The sequence below is a fragment of the Hyla sarda genome, unplaced genomic scaffold (assembly GCF_029499605.1).
Source record: "Hyla sarda isolate aHylSar1 unplaced genomic scaffold, aHylSar1.hap1 scaffold_994, whole genome shotgun sequence".
NCBI classification, from domain to species: Eukaryota; Metazoa; Chordata; class Amphibia; order Anura; family Hylidae; genus Hyla; species Hyla sarda.
The window spans coordinates 10,410-29,351 of NW_026611025.1; the positions used below are offsets into that span (position 1 = coordinate 10,410).

The window sequence follows — 18,942 nt, forward strand, 5'->3', positions numbered from 1 at the left end:
ACCTTCTGATGCATCAGGTAGGTGCACAATAGCATAGCCTAACCCTCTGTACTTTGGTCTATATTGATGCGGGACATAGACAGCCAGCTGATGACCAATCCATTAGTGCAATGGATGGCTGGAAGCATTTGTCTTTGCCTTTGCAATACCACAGAAGCAATGCATGGTCAATGTACAGCAATGACACACCTGTGTGAACAGCCAGGAGACCCCCCCCCCCCCCCATGTTATGTTACATAGTTACATAGTTAGTACGGTCGAAAAAAGACATATGTCCATCACGTTCAACCAGGGAATTAAGGGGTAGGGGTGTGGCGCGATATTGGGGAAGGGATGAGATTTTATATTTCTTCATAAGCATTAATCTTATTTTGTCAATTAGGAACATTCAGCACCCACCCGCTATCAAGGCAGCTGCCTATCATGTCATGCCCTACCTGCTCAGGTGTGCTGGCTACTCAAATGATCCAATTAAAGGAGGCCATTTAGTCAGCAGCAGCAGAAGTCCTGTGCCTGGACGCTCCAACAGGGGCCAGACACAAGCAGAAGCAGAAGCAGCAGAAGCAGCAGCAGCACCACCTTTTGTTTTTTTGGCTGCAGCAGCAGCAAGGCCCACAGGGCTGGCTAGCTGGCTAGCCAGCAAGCAGGTAGCAATGAAAGTAGGAATCTTTCTTTTTAACCCTGTAAGGGGGTGGTGCACTGTACCCGAAGATACTGCCATATCGGGTCAATGCATAGGGCGACGGAAGCAAGCTTCGAAATCGGCCCCCGTTCTCAAAAATCCATTTAATATATGGTCCCCAGATAGGGGACGTATCAGATATTAAACTGATAAGAACAGATACTACACTTGATCTTAGCCAAAAGGCCGAGAAGCGATAACCGTGAAAGGGGCGGGCCCAACAAGGTCCCCTTCATGGGCACTATCACTGCTTGCTGTCAGGGAGGCTGCCAGACAATTTTCCATGCACACTCTGGGCTGGGGGGCAGTCAACCACCAGTACACACAGCAGAACCTAAACCCATACCATTATTGCTAAGCAGCAAGACAGGGGCCCATTGCACTCCCACGGGGCCTTTTTAAATGCAATCCATAACCCGGATTTGCCAGGAACCCTTCTTACTCCTCCTACTTGCATGTGACACTGGGCTTAGGATCTGCATAGGAAACACACACACAAGCACACACCTACCTTTGTTGCCTGCAGATGCCTCCTTGGCTGTCCCCAAACGGTATCAAACCAACACCCACGGGAAGCTGTAAGCATAGAGGACATGCCTGCACCCCATTGGACTTACCTGTGTGGGTTAAATCCGGGTTATTTGACAACCTATGGCGGTGATGGTTCTGCTCAGGCAGAGCAGTGCTGATGCTCCTCATAAAGCTGTCGCTGCTGTGAAGGTTCCTAGGTGACATCACAAATCCCTTTGGTTACATACACAACAAAGCTGGGTTGTTGTTGTTTACACTCTGCAAGGCCTGTGGAAGTGAGTGACATCATAGCACTGTAGTTCTGAGGGTTCAAGATGGATGCAACAATCTCCTGTTGCTTCTATGAAGGCCGTAATAGACGACATCACCAAACAGCTCCATAGGTCACATACACAGCAAAGGAGAGATGTTGTTTACACCTAGTGATGTCAGTGGTATTGAGTGACATCACAGCACAGTGCTAAGGCTCCTGGGCCTGGACACAGCAGCGGCTGCAATATCTCAACGGAGAATACGTTTATATCTATGTGTGTGTGTGCGCATATATATATATATATATATATATATATATATATATATATATTTCTCCGCCGAAATCACTTTAAACCATTTCCACCTTTTTTTTCCCTTCTCTTCCTCTTACTTTTTTTTTCACGTTTTTTTTACGTTTTTCTCCTTTTCGCCTCTTTTCTGGGTGTATTATTCTTCTTTTTCTTCTTTTTTTTCGTCTAATGCATACCCCATCAGTGCAGCAATGCTTATTCAATACCGCCAGCAGATGGAGACACTGGGGGATAATTTTCTAAGGATTTATACTGATTTTTCCTGTCTGAATTTGTCGCACAGAAAGTTGCAGGCCAAATATGTGTGACATTTCTGCGACTTTAGCTTCTAGAGCATTTTTACAACATTATACATAGGTGCTGAATACATAAAAAGCGACTGTTCAGCGACAGACAAGTCGCATCGGCTGAAAGTAGGCCAGAATGTCAGTCCATGTTGGAGCAGGTTTAGATACAGTCTAAAGCATAGATCTCAAAGTCTTGTGCACAGAATTTAGCAAGGGCCTCGCACCTTCTGATGCATCAGGTAGGTGCACAATAGCATAGCCTAACCCTCTGTACTTTGGTCTATATTGATGCGGGACATAGACAGCCAGCTTATGACCAATCCATTAGTGCAATGGATGGCTGGAAGCATTTGTCTTTGCCTTTGCAATACCACAGAAGCAATGCATGGTCAATGTACAGCAATGACACACCTGTGTGAACAGCCAGGAGAACCCCCCCCCCCCCCCCCCCCCCCATGTTATGTTACATAGTTACATAGTTAGTACGGTCGAAAAAAGACTATATGTCCATCACGTTCAACCAGGGAATTAAGGGGGTAGGGGTGTGGCGCGATATTGGGGAAGGGATGAGATTTTATATTTCTTCATAAGCATTAATCTTATTTTGTCAATTAGGAACATTCAGCACCCACCCGCTATCAAGGCAGCTGCCTATCATGTCATGCCCTACCTGCACAGGTGTGCTGGCTACTCAAATGATCCAATTAAGGAGGCCATTTAGTCAGCAGCAGCAGAAGTCCTGTGCCTGGACGCTCCAACAGGGGCCAGACACAAGCAGAAGCAGAAGCAGCAGAAGCAGCAGCAGCACCACCTTTTTGTTTTTTTGGCTGCAGCAGCAGCAAGGCCCACAGGGCTGGCTAGCTGGCTAGCCAGCAAGCAGGTAGCAATGAAAGTAGGAATCTTTCTTTTTAACCCTGTAAGGGGGTGGTGCACTGTACCCGAAGATACTGCCATATCGGGTCAATGCATAGGGCGACGGAAGCAAGCTTCGAAATCGGCCCCCGTTCTCAAAAATCCATTTAATATATGGTCCCCAGATAGGGGACGTATCAGATATTAAACTGATAAGAACAGATACTACACTTGATCTTAGCCAAAAGGCCGAGAAGCGATAAACCGTGAAAGGGGCGGGCCCCAACAAGGTCCCCTTCATGGGCACTATCACTGCTTGCTGTCAGGGAGGCTGCCAGACAATTTTCCATGCACACTCTGGGCTGGGGGGCAGTCAACCACCAGTACACACAGCAGAACCTAAACCCATACCATTATTGCTAAGCAGCAAGACAGGGGCCCATTGCACTCCCACGGGGCCTTTTTAAATGCAATCCATAACCCGGATTTGCCAGGAACCCTTCTTACTCCTCCTACTTGCATGTGACACTGGGCTTAGGATCTGCATAGGAAACACACACACAAGCACACACCTACCTTTGTTGCCTGCAGATGCCTCCTTGGCTGTCCCCAAACGGTATCAAACCAACACCCACGGGAAGCTGTAAGCATAGAGGACATGCCTGCACCCCATTGGACTTACCTGTGTGGGTTAAATCCGGGTTATTTGACAACCTATGGCGGTGATGGTTCTGCTCAGGCAGAGCAGTGCTGATGCTCCTCATAAAGCTGTCGCTGCTGTGAAGGTTCTAGGTGACATCACAAATCCCTTTGGTTACATACACAACAAAGCTGGGTTGTTGTTGTTTACACTCTGCAAGGCCTGTGGAAGTGAGTGACATCATAGCACTGTAGTTCTGAGGGTTCAAGATGGATGCAACAATCTCCTGTTGCTTCTATGAAGGCCGTAATAGACGACATCACCAAACAGCTCCATAGTCACATACACAGCAAAGGAGAGATGTTGTTTACACCTAGTGATGTCAGTGGTATTGAGTGACATCACAGCACAGTGCTAAGGCTCCTGGGCCTGGACACAGCAGCGGGCTGCAATATCTCAACGGAGAATACGTTTATATCTATGTGTGTGTGTGCGCATATATATATATATATATATATATATATATATATATATATATATATTTCTCCGCCGAAATCACTTTTAAACCCATTTCCACCTTTTTTTTCCCTTCTCTTCCTCTTACTTTTTTTTCACGTTTTTTTACGTTTTTCTCCTTTTCGCCTCTTTTCTGGGCGTATTATTCTTCTTTTTCTTCTTTTTTTTCGTCTAATGCATACCCCATCAGTGCAGCAATGCTTATTCAATACCGCCAGCAGATGGAGACACTGGGGGATAATTTTCTAAGGATTTATACTGATTTTTCCTGTCTGAATTTGTCGCACAGAAAGTTGCAGGCCAAATATGTGTGACATTTCTGCGACTTTAGCTTCTAGAGCATTTTTACAACATTATACATAGGTGCTGAATACATAAAAAGCGACTGTTCAGCGACAGACAAGTCGCATCGGCTGAAAGTAGGCCAGAATGTCAGTCCATGTTGGAGCAGGTTTAGATACAGTCTAAAGCATAGATCTCAAAGTCTGTGCACAGAATTTAGCAAGGGCCTCGCACCTTCTGATGCATCAGGTAGGTGCACAATAGCATAGCCTAACCCTCTGTACTTTGGTCTATATTGATGCGGGACATAGACAGCCAGCTGATGACCAATCCATTAGTGCAATGGATGGCTGGAAGCATTTGTCTTTGCCTTTGCAATACCACAGAAGCAATGCATGGTCAATGTACAGCAATGACACACCTGTGTGAACAGCCAGGAGACCCCCCCCCCCCCCCCCCCCCCCCCCATGTTATGTTACATAGTTACATAGTTAGTACGGTCGAAAAAAGACATATGTCCATCACGTTCAACCAGGGAATTAAGGGGTAGGGGGTGTGGCGCGATATTGGGGAAGGGATGAGATTTTATATTTCTTCATAAGCATTAATCTTATTTTGTCAATTAGGAACATTCAGCACCCACCCGCTATCAAGGCAGCTGCCTATCATGTCATGCCCTACCTGCACAGGTGTGCTGGCTACTCAAATGATCCAATTAAGGAGGCCATTTAGTCAGCAGCAGCAGAAGTCCTGTGCCTGGACGCTCCAACAGGGGCCAGACACAAGCAGAAGCAGAAGCAGCAGAAGCAGCAGCAGCACCACCTTTTGTTTTTTGGCTGCAGCAGCAGCAAGGCCCACAGGGCTGGCTAGCTGGCTAGCCAGCAAGCAGGTAGCAATGAAAGTAGGAATCTTTCTTTTTAACCCTGTAAGGGGGTGGTGCACTGTACCCGAAGATACTGCCATATCGGGTCAATGCATAGGGCGACGGAAGCAAGCTTCGAAATCGGCCCCCGTTCTCAAAAATCCATTTAATATATGGTCCCCAGATAGGGGACGTATCAGATATTAAACTGATAAGAACAGATACTACACTTGATCTTAGCCAAAAGGCCGAGAAGCGATAAACCGTGAAAGGGGCGGGCCCAACAAGGTCCCCTTCATGGGCACTATCACTGCTTGCTGTCAGGGAGGCTGCCAGACAATTTTCCATGCACACTCTGGGCTGGGGGGCAGTCAACCACCAGTACACACAGCAGAACCTAAACCCATACCATTATTGCTAAGCAGCAAGACAGGGGCCCATTGCACTCCCACGGGGCCTTTTTAAATGCAATCCATAACCCGGATTTGCCAGGAACCCTTCTTACTCCTCCTACTTGCATGTGACACTGGGCTTAGGATCTGCATAGGAAACACACACACAAGCACACACCTACCTTTGTTGCCTGCAGATGCCTCCTTGGCTGTCCCCAAACGGTATCAAACCAACACCCACGGGAAGCTGTAAGCATAGAGGACATGCCTGCACCCCATTGGACTTACCTGTGTGGGTTAAATCCGGGGTTATTTGACAACCTATGGCGGTGAATGGTTCTGCTCAGGCAGAGCAGTGCTGATGCTCCTCATAAAGCTGTCGCTGCTGTGAAGGTTCTAGGTGACATCACAAATCCCTTTGGTTACATACACAACAAAGCTGGGTTGTTGTTGTTTACACTCTGCAAGGCCTGTGGAAGTGAGTGACATCATAGCACTAGTAGTTCTGAGGGTTCTAGATGGATGCAACAATCTCCTGTTGCTTCTATGAAGGCCGTAATAGACGACATCACCAAACAGCTCCATAGTCACATACACAGCAAAGGAGAGATGTTGTTTACACCTAGTGATGTCAGTGGTATTGAGTGACATCACAGCACAGTGCTAAGGCTCCTGGGCCTGGACACAGCAGCGGCTGCAATATCTCAACGGAGAATACGTTTATATCTATGTGTGTGTGTGCGCATATATATATATATATATATATATATATATATATATATATATATATATATTTCTCCGCCGAAATCACTTTTAAACCCATTTCCACCTTTTTTTCCCTTCTCTTCCTCTTACTTTTTTTTCACGGTTTTTTTACGTTTTTCTCCTTTTCGCCTCTTTTCTGGGCGTATTATTCTTCTTTTTCTTCTTTTTTTTCGTCTAATGCATACCCCATCAGTGCAGCAATGCTTATTCAATACCGCCAGCAGATGGAGACACTGGGGGATAATTTTCTAAGGATTTATACTGATTTTTCCTGTCTGAATTTGTCGCACAGAAAGTTGCAGGCCAAATATGTGTGACATTTCTGCGACTTTAGCTTCTAGAGCATTTTTACAACATTATACATAGGTGCTGAATACATAAAAAAGCGACTGTTCAGCGACAGACAAGTCGCATCGGCTGAAAGTAGGCCAGAATGTCAGTCCATGTTGGAGCAGGTTTAGATACAGTCTAAAGCATAGATCTCAAAGTCTGTGCACAGAATTTAGCAAGGGCCTCGCACCTTCTGATGCATCAGGTAGGTGCACAATAGCATAGCCTAACCCTCTGTACTTTGGTCTATATTGATGCGGGACATAGACAGCCAGCTGATGACCAATCCATTAGTGCAATGGATGGCTGGAAGAATTTGTCTTTGCCTTTGCAATACCACAGAAGCAATGCATGGTCAATGTTACAGCAATGACACACCTGTGTGAACAGCCAGGAGACCCCCACCCCCCCCCCCCCCCCCCCCCCATGTTATGTTACATAGTTACATAGTTAGTACGGTCGAAAAAAGACATATGTCCATCACGTTCAACCAGGGAATTAAGGGGTAGGGGTGTGGCGCGATATTGGGGAAGGGATGAGATTTTATATTTCTTCATAAGCATTAATCTTATTTTGTCAATTAGGAACATTCAGCACCCACCCGCTATCAAGGCAGCTGCCTATCATGTCATGCCCTACCTGCACAGGTGTGCTGGCTACTCAAATGATCCAATTAAGGAGGCCATTTAGTCAGCAGCAGCAGAAGTCCTGTGCCTGGACGCTCCAACAGGGGCCAGACACAAGCAGAAGCAGAAGCAGCAGCAGCACCACCTTTTGTTTTTTGGCTGCAGCAGCAGCAAGGCCCACAGGGCTGGCTAGCTGGCTAGCCAGCAAGCAGGTAGCAATGAAAGTAGGAATCTTTCTTTTTAACCCTGTAAGGGGGTGGTGCACTGTACCCGAAGATACTGCCATATCGGGTCAATGCATAGGGCGACGGAAGCAAGCTTCGAAATCGGCCCCCGTTCTCAAAAATCCATTTAATATATGGAGATACTACACTTGATCTTAGCCAAAAGGCCGAGAAGCGATAACCGTGAAAGGGGCGGGCCCAACAAGGTCCCCTTCATGGGCACTATCACTGCTTGCTGTCAGGGAGGCTGCCAGACAATTTTCCATGCACACTCTGGGCTGGGGGGCAGTCAACCACCAGTACACACAGCAGAACCTAAACCCATACCATTATTGCTAAGCAGCAAGACAGGGGCCCATTGCACTCCCACGGGGCCTTTTTAAATGCAATCCATAACCCGGATTTGCCAGGAACCCTTCTTACTCCTCCTACTTGCATGTGACACTGGGCTTAGGATCTGCATAGGAAACACACACACAAGCACACACCTACCTTTGTTGCCTGCAGATGCCTCCTTGGCTGTCCCCAAACGGTATCAAACCAACACCCACGGGAAGCTGTAAGCATAGAGGACATGCCTGCACCCCATTGGACTTACCTGTGTGGGTTAAATCCGGGTTATTTGACAACCTATGGCGGTGATGGTTCTGCTCAGGCAGAGCAGTGCTGATGCTCCTCATAAAGCTGTCGCTGCTGTGAAGGTTCTAGGTGACATCACAAATCCCTTTGGTTACATACACAACAAAGCTGGGTTGTTGTTGTTTACACTCTGCAAGGCCTGTGGAAGTGAGTGACATCATAGCACTGTAGTTCTGAGGGTTCAAGATGGATGCAACAATCTCCTGTTGCTTCTATGAAGGCCGTAATAGACGACATCACCAAACAGCTCCATAGTCACATACACAGCAAAGGAGAGATGTTGTTTACACCTAGTGATGTCAGTGGTATTGAGTGACATCACAGCACAGTGCTAAGGCTCCTGGGCCTGGACACAGCAGCGGCTGCAATATCTCAACGGAGAATACGTTTACATCTATGTGTGTGTGTGCGCATATATATATATATATATATATATATATATATATATATATATATTTCTCCGCCGAAATCACTTTTAAACCCATTTCCACCTTTTTTTCCCTTCTCTTCCTCTTACTTTTTTTTCACGTTTTTTTACGTTTTTCTCCTTTTCGCCTCTTTTCTGGGCGTATTATTCTTCTTTTTCTTCTTTTTTTTCGTCTAATGCATACCCCATCAGTGCAGCAATGCTTATTCAATACCGCCAGCAGATGGAGACACTGGGGGATAATTTTCTAAGGATTTATACTGATTTTTCCTGTCTGAATTTGTCGCACAGAAAGTTGCAGGCCAAATATGTGTGACATTTCTGCGACTTTAGCTTCTAGAGCATTTTTACAACATTATACATAGGTGCTGAATACATAAAAAGCGACTGTTCAGCGACAGACAAGTCGCATCGGCTGAAAGTAGGCCAGAATGTCAGTCCATGTTGGAGCAGGTTTAGATACAGTCTAAAGCATAGATCTCAAAGTCTGTGCACAGAATTTAGCAAGGGCCTCGCACCTTCTGATGCATCAGGTAGGTGCACAATAGCATAGCCTAACCCTCTGTACTTTGGTCTATATTGATGCGGGACATAGACAGCCAGCTGATGACCAATCCATTAGTGCAATGGATGGCTGGAAGCATTTGTCTTTGCCTTTGCAATACCACAGAAGCAATGCATGGTCAATGTACAGCAATGACACACCTGTGTGAACAGCCAGGAGACCCCCCCCCCCCCCCCCCCATGTTATGTTACATAGTTACATAGTTAGTACGGTCGAAAAAAGACATATGTCCATCACGTTCAACCAGGGAATTAAGGGGTAGGGGTGTGGCGCGATATTGGGGAAGGGATGAGATTTTATATTTCTTCATAAGCATTAATCTTATTTTGTCAATTAGGAACATTCAGCACCCACCCGCTATCAAGGCAGCTGCCTATCATGTCATGCCCTACCTGCACAGGTGTGCTGGCTACTCAAATGATCCAATTAAGGAGGCCATTTAGTCAGCAGCAGCAGAAGTCCTGTGCCTGGACGCTCCAACAGGGGCCAGACACAAGCAGAAGCAGAAGCAGCAGAAGCAGCAGCAGCACCACCTTTTGTTTTTTGGCTGCAGCAGCAGCAAGGCCCACAGGGCTGGCTAGCTGGCTAGCCAGCAAGCAGGTAGCAATGAAAGTAGGAATCTTTCTTTTTAACCCTGTAAGGGGGTGGTGCACTGTACCCGAAGATACTGCCATATCGGGTCAATGCATAGGGCGACGGAAGCAAGCTTCGAAATCGGCCCCCGTTCTCAAAAATCCATTTAATATATGGTCCCCAGATAGGGGACGTATCAGATATTAAACTGATAAGAACAGATTTTTCTAAAGCCGAGGAACGTGCTTTCGATTCACCCAAAGTGCAAGAAAAAGTGCAAACGTGTTACACTAAAAAAACGTGCACAAAGGATGCGGTCTATCGCTAGCCCTTCTCCGATAGGAGAGAGGCCCCCCAACAAACCTTACCCTTCGCCTCCGGACCAAAAGGTACCTGCGAGGTTCCAGGTTCGATGTCCCTTTTCGCCGAAGCTACTAGGGGACCACAAATGCTCCCGGCATCCCCCTTGGCGTTAGCCAAGGTATCTGCCCGCAGAGCCGATTACGGTAGGTACCCTGCCAAGCAGGAGTACCCGGGGTGTTTGCAGGGAGGTGCGGAACCTAATGGCCACACACACCTCCCCTAGACCGCCAGGAGGGACACCCAGAAGGGCTACCGCATCCTGACAAATCCTGTGAACACACAACACGCAAAAAGTGACACAGTGAGACAAAAAAGAAATAAATAAGTGAATGTGTGCAGATATACTGCCCGGACATCCGGCCGGATCTATAAAAATTTCTCTGATCCTAGCCAGAAGGCCGGGAATCAAGAGGTGAGTGCCACAAGGTGAAGAGATTATGGTGCCCGTGCTTCAACTCAGTGAGTCTATCCTCCCAGTGAGTTTCGGCACCTCGGGGTCACCACTCCCCGAGGCACAAAAGTACCTCGGCTCTAGACCCTCTCAGCCTCATGGCGAGACCCGGAGGGAACAGGTCACATCGGGGCAGCCGTCGAGCTGATTCCTCAGAACCAGCCCCGGAAAGCCCTGGTACACCTGCATCCTCCATGCAGCACCCATCCCCACCAGCCCCATACCGGCGTTACGGTACACCGGCATGAAAAACTGATAAGAACAGATACTACACTTGATCTTAGCCAAAAGGCCGAGAAGCGATAACCGTGAAAGGGGCGGGCCCAACAAGGTCCCCTTCATGGGCACTATCACTGCTTGCTGTCAGGGAGGCTGCCAGACAATTTTCCATGCACACTCTGGGCTGGGGGGCAGTCAACCACCAGTACACACAGCAGAACCTAAACCCATACCATTATTGCTAAGCAGCAAGACAGGGGCCCATTGCACTCCCACGGGGCCTTTTTAAATGCAATCCATAACCCGGATTTGCCAGGAACCCTTCTTACTCCTCCTACTTGCATGTGACACTGGGCTTAGGATCTGCATAGGAAACACACACACAAGCACACACCTACCTTTGTTGCCTGCAGATGCCTCCTTGGCTGTCCCCAAACGGTATCAAACCAACACCCACGGGAAGCTGTAAGCATAGAGGACATGCCTGCACCCCATTGGACTTACCTGTGTGGGTTAAATCCGGGTTATTTGACAACCTATGGCGGTGATGGTTCTGCTCAGGCAGAGCAGTGCTGATGCTCCTCATAAAGCTGTCGCTGCTGTGAAGGTTCTAGGTGACATCACAAATCCCTTTGGTTACATACACAACAAAGCTGGGTTGTTGTTGTTTACACTCTGCAAGGCCTGTGGAAGTGAGTGACATCATAGCACTGTAGTTCTGAGGGTTCAAGATGGATGCAACAATCTCCTGTTGCTTCTATGAAGGCCGTAATAGACGACATCACCAAACAGCTCCATAGTCACATACACAGCAAAGGAGAGATGTTGTTTACACCTAGTGATGTCAGTGGTATTGAGTGACATCACAGCACAGTGCTAAGGCTCCTGGGCCTGGACACAGCAGCGGCTGCAATATCTCAACGGAGAATACGTTTATATCTATGTGTGTGTGTGCGCATATATATATATATATATATATATATATATATATATTTCTCCGCCGAAATCACTTTTAAACCCATTTCCACCTTTTTTTCCCTTCTCTTCCTCTTACTTTTTTTTCACGTTTTTTTACGTTTTTCTCCTTTTCGCCTCTTTTCTGGGCGTATTATTCTTCTTTTTCTTCTTTTTTTTCGTCTAATGCATACCCCATCAGTGCAGCAATGCTTATTCAATACCGCCAGCAGATGGAGACACTGGGGGATAATTTTCTAAGGATTTATACTGATTTTTCCTGTCTGAATTTGTCGCACAGAAAGTTGCAGGCCAAATATGTGTGACATTTCTGCGACTTTAGCTTCTAGAGCATTTTTACAACATTATACATAGGTGCTGAATACATAAAAAGCGACTGTTCAGCGACAGACAAGTCGCATCGGCTGAAAGTAGGCCAGAATGTCAGTCCATGTTGGAGCAGGTTTAGATACAGTCTAAAGCATAGATCTCAAAGTCTGTGCACAGAATTTAGCAAGGGCCTCGCACCTTCTGATGCATCAGGTAGGTGCACAATAGCATAGCCTAACCCTCTGTACTTTGGTCTATATTGATGCGGGACATAGACAGCCAGCTGATGACCAATCCATTAGTGCAATGGATGGCTGGAAGCATTTGTCTTTGCCTTTGCAATACCACAGAAGCAATGCATGGTCAATGTACAGCAATGACACACCTGTGTGAACAGCCAGGAGACCCCCCCCCCCCCCCCCCCATGTTATGTTACATAGTTACATAGTTAGTATGGTCGAAAAAAGACATATGTCCATCACGTTCAACCAGGGAATTAAGGGGTAGGGGTGTGGCGCGATATTGGGGAAGGGATGAGATTTTATATTTCTTCATAAGCATTAATCTTATTTTGTCAATTAGGAACATTCAGCACCCACCCGCTATCAAGGCAGCTGCCTATCATGTCATGCCCTACCTGCACAGGTGTGCTGGCTACTCAAATGATCCAATTAAGGAGGCCATTTAGTCAGCAGCAGCAGAAGTCCTGTGCCTGGACGCTCCAACAGGGGCCAGACACAAGCAGAAGCAGAAGCAGCAGCAGCACCACCTTTTGTTTTTTGGCTGCAGCAGCAGCAGCAAGGCCCACAGGGCTGGCTAGCTGGCTAGCCAGCAAGCAGGTAGCAATGAAAGTAGGAATCTTTCTTTTTAACCCTGTAAGGGGGTGGTGCACTGTACCCGAAGATACTGCCATATCGGGTCAATGCATAGGGCGACGGAAGCAAGCTTCGAAATCGGCCCCCGTTCTCAAAAATCCATTTAATATATGGTCCCCAGATAGGGGACGTATCAGATATTAAACTGATAAGAACAGATACTACACTTGATCTTAGCCAAAAGGCCGAGAAGCGATAACCGTGAAAGGGGCGGGCCCAACAAGGTCCCCTTCATGGGCACTATCACTGCTTGCTGTCAGGGAGGCTGCCAGACAATTTTCCATGCACACTCTGGGCTGGGGGGCAGTCAACCACCAGTACACACAGCAGAACCTAAACCCATACCATTATTGCTAAGCAGCAAGACAGGGGCCCATTGCACTCCCACGGGGCCTTTTTAAATGCAATCCATAACCCGGATTTGCCAGGAACCCTTCTTACTCCTCCTACTTGCATGTGACACTGGGCTTAGGATCTGCATAGGAAACACACACACAAGCACACACCTACCTTTGTTGCCTGCAGATGCCTCCTTGGCTGTCCCCAAACGGTATCAAACCAACACCCACGGGAAGCTGTAAGCATAGAGGACATGCCTGCACCCCATTGGACTTACCTGTGTGGGTTAAATCCGGGTTATTTGACAACCTATGGCGGTGATGGTTCTGCTCAGGCAGAGCAGTGCTGATGCTCCTCATAAAGCTGTCGCTGCTGTGAAGGTTCTAGGTGACATCACAAATCCCTTTGGTTACATACACAACAAAGCTGGGTTGTTGTTGTTTACACTCTGCAAGGCCTGTGGAAGTGAGTGACATCATAGCACTGTAGTTCTGAGGGTTCAAGATGGATGCAACAATCTCCTGTTGCTTCTATGAAGGCCGTAATAGACGACATCACCAAACAGCTCCATAGTCACATACACACCAAAGGAGAGATGTTGTTTACACCTAGTGATGTCAGTGGTATTGAGTGACATCACAGCACAGTGCTAAGGCTCCTGGGCCTGGACACAGCAGCGGCTGCAATATCTCAACGGAGAATACGTTTATATCTATGTGTGTGTGTGCGCATATATATATATATATATATATATATATATATATATATTTCTCCGCCGAAATCACTTTTAAACCCATTTCCACCTTTTTTTCCCTTCTCTTCCTCTTACTTTTTTTTCACGTTTTTTTACGTTTTTCTCCTTTTCGCCTCTTTTCTGGGCGTATTATTCTTCTTTTTCTTCTTTTTTTTCGTCTAATGCATACCCCATCAGTGCAGCAATGCTTATTCAATACCGCCAGCAGATGGAGACACTGGGGGATAATTTTCTAAGGATTTATACTGATTTTTCCTGTCTGAATTTGTCGCACAGAAAGTTGCAGGCCAAATATGTGTGACATTTCTGCGACTTTAGCTTCTAGAGCATTTTTACAACATTATACATAGGTGCTGAATACATAAAAAGCGACTGTTCAGCGACAGACAAGTCGCATCGGCTGAAAGTAGGCCAGAATGTCAGTCCATGTTGGAGCAGGTTTAGATACAGTCTAAAGCATAGATCTCAAAGTCTGTGCACAGAATTTAGCAAGGGCCTCGCACCTTCTGATGCATCAGGTAGGTGCACAATAGCATAGCCTAACCCTCTGTACTTTGGTCTATATTGATGCGGGACATAGACAGCCAGCTGATGACCAATCCATTAGTGCAATGGATGGCTGGAAGCATTTGTCTTTGCCTTTGCAATACCACAGAAGCAATGCATGGTCAATGTACAGCAATGACACACCTGTGTGAACAGCCAGGAGACCCCCCCCCCCCCCCCCCCCATGTTATGTTACATAGTTACATAGTTAGTACGGTCGAAAAAAGACATATGTCCATCACGTTCAACCAGGGAATTAAGGGGTAGGGGTGTGGCGCGATATTGGGGAAGGGATGAGATTTTATATTTCTTCATAAGCATTAATCTTATTTTGTCAATTAGGAACATTCAGCACCCACCCGCTATCAAGGCAGCTGCCTATCATGTCATGCCCTACCTGCACAGGTGTGCTGGCTACTCAAATGATCCAATTAAGGAGGCCATTTAGTCAGCAGCAGCAGAAGTCCTGTGCCTGGACGCTCCAACAGGGGCCAGACACAAGCAGAAGCAGAAGCAGCAGCAGCACCACCTTTTGTTTTTTGGCTGCAGCAGCAGCAAGGCCCACAGGGCTGGCTAGCTGGCTAGCCAGCAAGCAGGTAGCAATGAAAGTAGGAATCTTTCTTTTTAACCCTGTAAGGGGGTGGTGCACTGTACCCGAAGATACTGCCATATCGGGTCAATGCATAGGGCGACGGAAGCAAGCTTCGAAATCGGCCCCCGTTCTCAAAAATCCATTTAATATATGGTCCCCAGATAGGGGACGTATCAGATATTAAACTGATAAGAACAGATACTACACTTGATCTTAGCCAAAAGGCCGAGAAGCGATAACCGTGAAAGGGGCGGGCCCAACAAGGTCCCCTTCATGGGCACTATCACTGCTTGCTGTCAGGGAGGCTGCCAGACAATTTTCCATGCACACTCTGGGCTGGGGGGCAGTCAACCACCAGTACACACAGCAGAACCTAAACCCATACCATTATTGCTAAGCAGCAAGACAGGGGCCCATTGCACTCCCACGGGGCCTTTTTAAATGCAATCCATAACCCGGATTTGCCAGGAACCCTTCTTACTCCTCCTACTTGCATGTGACACTGGGCTTAGGATCTGCATAGGAAACACACACACAAGCACACACCTACCTTTGTTGCCTGCAGATGCCTCCTTGGCTGTCCCCAAACGGTATCAAACCAACACCCACGGGAAGCTGTAAGCATAGAGGACATGCCTGCACCCCATTGGACTTACCTGTGTGGGTTAAATCCGGGTTATTTGACAACCTATGGCGGTGATGGTTCTGCTCAGGCAGAGCAGTGCTGATGCTCCTCATAAAGCTGTCGCTGCTGTGAAGGTTCTAGGTGACATCACAAATCCCTTTGGTTACATACACAACAAAGCTGGGTTGTTGTTGTTTACACTCTGCAAGGCCTGTGGAAGTGAGTGACATCATAGCACTGTAGTTCTGAGGGTTCAAGATGGATGCAACAATCTCCTGTTGCTTCTATGAAGGCCGTAATAGACGACATCACCAAACAGCTCCATAGTCACATACACAGCAAAGGAGAGATGTTGTTTACACCTAGTGATGTCAGTGGTATTGAGTGACATCACAGCACAGTGCTAAGGCTCCTGGGCCTGGACACAGCAGCGGCTGCAATATCTCAACGGAGAATACGTTTACATCTATGTGTGTGTGTGCGCATATATATATATATATATATATATATATATATATATATATATATTTCTCCGCCGAAATCACTTTTAAACCCATTTCCACCTTTTTTTCCCTTCTCTTCCTCTTACTTTTTTTTCACGTTTTTTTACGTTTTTCTCCTTTTCGCCTCTTTTCTGGGCGTATTATTCTTCTTTTTCTTCTTTTTTTTCGTCTAATGCATACCCCATCAGTGCAGCAATGCTTATTCAATACCGCCAGCAGATGGAGACACTGGGGGATAATTTTCTAAGGATTTATACTGATTTTTCCTGTCTGAATTTGTCGCACAGAAAGTTGCAGGCCAAATATGTGTGACATTTCTGCGACTTTAGCTTCTAGAGCATTTTTACAACATTATACATAGGTGCTGAATACATAAAAAGCGACTGTTCAGCGACAGACAAGTCGCATCGGCTGAAAGTAGGCCAGAATGTCAGTCCATGTTGGAGCAGGTTTAGATACAGTCTAAAGCATAGATCTCAAAGTCTGTGCACAGAATTTAGCAAGGGCCTCGCACCTTCTGATGCATCAGGTAGGTGCACAATAGCATAGCCTAACCCTCTGTACTTTGGTCTATATTGATGCGGGACATAGACAGCCAGCTGATGACCAATCCATTAGTGCAATGGATGGCTGGAAGCATTTGTCTTTGCCTTTGCAATACCACAGAAGCAATGCATGGTCAATGTACAGCAATGACACACCTGTGTGAACAGCCAGGAGACCCCCCCCCCCCCCCCCCCATGTTATGTTACATAGTTACATAGTTAGTACGGTCGAAAAAAGACATATGTCCATCACGTTCAACCAGGGAATTAAGGGGTAGGGGTGTGGCGCGATATTGGGGAAGGGATGAGATTTTATATTTCTTCATAAGCATTAATCTTATTTTGTCAATTAGGAACATTCAGCACCCACCCGCTATCAAGGCAGCTGCCTATCATGTCATGCCCTACCTGCACAGGTGTGCTGGCTACTCAAATGATCCAATTAAGGAGGCCATTTAGTCAGCAGCAGCAGAAGTCCTGTGCCTGGACGCTCCAACAGGGGCCAGACACAAGCAGAAGCAGAAGCAGCAGAAGCAGCAGCAGCACCACCTTTTGTTTTTTGGCTGCAGCAGCAGCAAGGCCCACAGGGCTGGCTAGCTGGCTAGCCAGCAAGCAGGTAGCAATGAAAGTAGGAATCTTTCTTTTTAACCCTGTAAGGGGGTGGTGCACTGTACCCGAAGATACTGCCATATCGGGTCAATGCATAGGGCGACGGAAGCAAGCTTCGAAATCGGCCCCCGTTCTCAAAAATCCATTTAATATATGGTCCCCAGATAGGGGACGTATCAGATATTAAACTGATAAGAACAGATTTTTCTAAAGCCGAGGAACGTGCTTTCGATTCACCCAAAGTGCAAGAAAAAGTGCAAACGTGTTACACTAAAAAAACGTGCACAAAGGATGCGGTCTATCGCTAGCCCTTCTCCGATAGGAGAGAGGCCCCCCAACAAACCTTACCCTTCGCCTCCGGACCAAAAGGTACCTGCGAGGTTCCAGGTTCGATGTCCCTTTTCGCCGAAGCTACTAGGGGACCACAAATGCTCCCGGCATCCCCCTTGGCGTTAGCCAAGGTATCTGCCCGCAGAGCCGATTACGGTAGGTACCCTGCCAAGCAGGAGTACCCGGGGTGTTTGCAGGGAGGTGCGGAACCTAATGGCCACACACACCTCCCCTAGACCGCCAGGAGGGACACCCAGAAGGGCTACCGCATCCTGACAAATCCTGTGAACACACAACACGCAAAAAGTGACACAGTGAGACAAAAAAGAAATAAATAAGTGAATGTGTGCAGATATACTGCCCGGACATCCGGCCGGATCTATAAAAATTTCTCTGATCCTAGCCAGAAGGCCGGGAATCAAGAGGTGAGTGCCACAAGGTGAAGAGATTATGGTGCCCGTGCTTCAACTCAGTGAGTCTATCCTCCCAGTGAGTTTCGGCACCTCGGGGTCACCACTCCCCGAGGCACAAAAGTACCTCGGCTCTAGACCCTCTCAGCCTCATGGCGAGACCCGGAGGGAACAGGTCACATCGGGGCAGCCGTCGAGCTGATTCCTCAGAACCAGCCCCGGAAAGCCCTGGTACACCTGCATCCTCCATGCAGCACCCATCCCCACCAGCCCCATACCGGCGTTACGGTACACCGGCATGAAAAACTGATAAGAACAGATACTACACTTGATCTTAGCCAAAAGGCCGAGAAGCGATAACCGTGAAAGGGGCGGGCCCAACAAGGTCCCCTTCATGGGCACTATCACTGCTTGCTGTCAGGGAGGCTGCCAGACAATTTTCCATGCACACTCTGGGCTGGGGGGCAGTCAACCACCAGTACACACAGCAGAACCTAAACCCATACCATTATTGCTAAGCAGCAAGACAGGGGCCCATTGCACTCCCACGGGGCCTTTTTAAATGCAATCCATAACCCGGATTTGCCAGGAACCCTTCTTACTCCTCCTACTTGCATGTGACACTGGGCTTAGGATCTGCATAGGAAACACACACACAAGCACACACCTACCTTTGTTGCCTGCAGATGCCTCCTTGGCTGTCCCCAAACGGTATCAAACCAACACCCACGGGAAGCTGTA

The 18,942-nt window shown here is 47.3% G+C and overlaps 5 non-coding genes and 5 pseudogenes across 5 annotated transcripts; all 10 read right to left on the reverse strand.

The window, feature by feature from the left end:
• Positions 1-689: 689 nt before the first annotated feature.
• Positions 690-880, reverse strand: LOC130351722 (U2 spliceosomal RNA). Its single transcript, XR_008888287.1, has one exon. It is a non-coding gene; the product is annotated as a U2 spliceosomal RNA (small nuclear RNA).
• A 2,105-nt stretch (positions 881-2,985) lies between these two features.
• LOC130351723 (U2 spliceosomal RNA) lies at positions 2,986-3,176 on the reverse strand. Its single transcript, XR_008888288.1, has one exon. It is a non-coding gene; the product is annotated as a U2 spliceosomal RNA (small nuclear RNA).
• Positions 3,177-5,284: 2,108 nt separating this feature from the next.
• On the reverse strand, positions 5,285-5,475 carry LOC130351724 (U2 spliceosomal RNA). The gene has a single exon (XR_008888289.1). It is a non-coding gene; the product is annotated as a U2 spliceosomal RNA (small nuclear RNA).
• A 2,107-nt stretch (positions 5,476-7,582) lies between these two features.
• LOC130351765 (U2 spliceosomal RNA) lies at positions 7,583-7,731 on the reverse strand (annotated as a pseudogene).
• Positions 7,732-9,825: 2,094 nt separating this feature from the next.
• Positions 9,826-10,032, reverse strand: LOC130351769 (U2 spliceosomal RNA; annotated as a pseudogene).
• Positions 10,033-10,764: 732 nt separating this feature from the next.
• On the reverse strand, positions 10,765-10,874 carry LOC130351720 (U2 spliceosomal RNA; annotated as a pseudogene).
• A 2,080-nt stretch (positions 10,875-12,954) lies between these two features.
• On the reverse strand, positions 12,955-13,145 carry LOC130351725 (U2 spliceosomal RNA). Its single transcript, XR_008888290.1, has one exon. It is a non-coding gene; the product is annotated as a U2 spliceosomal RNA (small nuclear RNA).
• A 2,080-nt stretch (positions 13,146-15,225) lies between these two features.
• On the reverse strand, positions 15,226-15,416 carry LOC130351726 (U2 spliceosomal RNA). Its single transcript, XR_008888291.1, has one exon. It is a non-coding gene; the product is annotated as a U2 spliceosomal RNA (small nuclear RNA).
• Positions 15,417-17,510: 2,094 nt separating this feature from the next.
• Positions 17,511-17,717, reverse strand: LOC130351771 (U2 spliceosomal RNA; annotated as a pseudogene).
• A 732-nt stretch (positions 17,718-18,449) lies between these two features.
• On the reverse strand, positions 18,450-18,559 carry LOC130351721 (U2 spliceosomal RNA; annotated as a pseudogene).
• Positions 18,560-18,942: the final 383 nt, after the last annotated feature.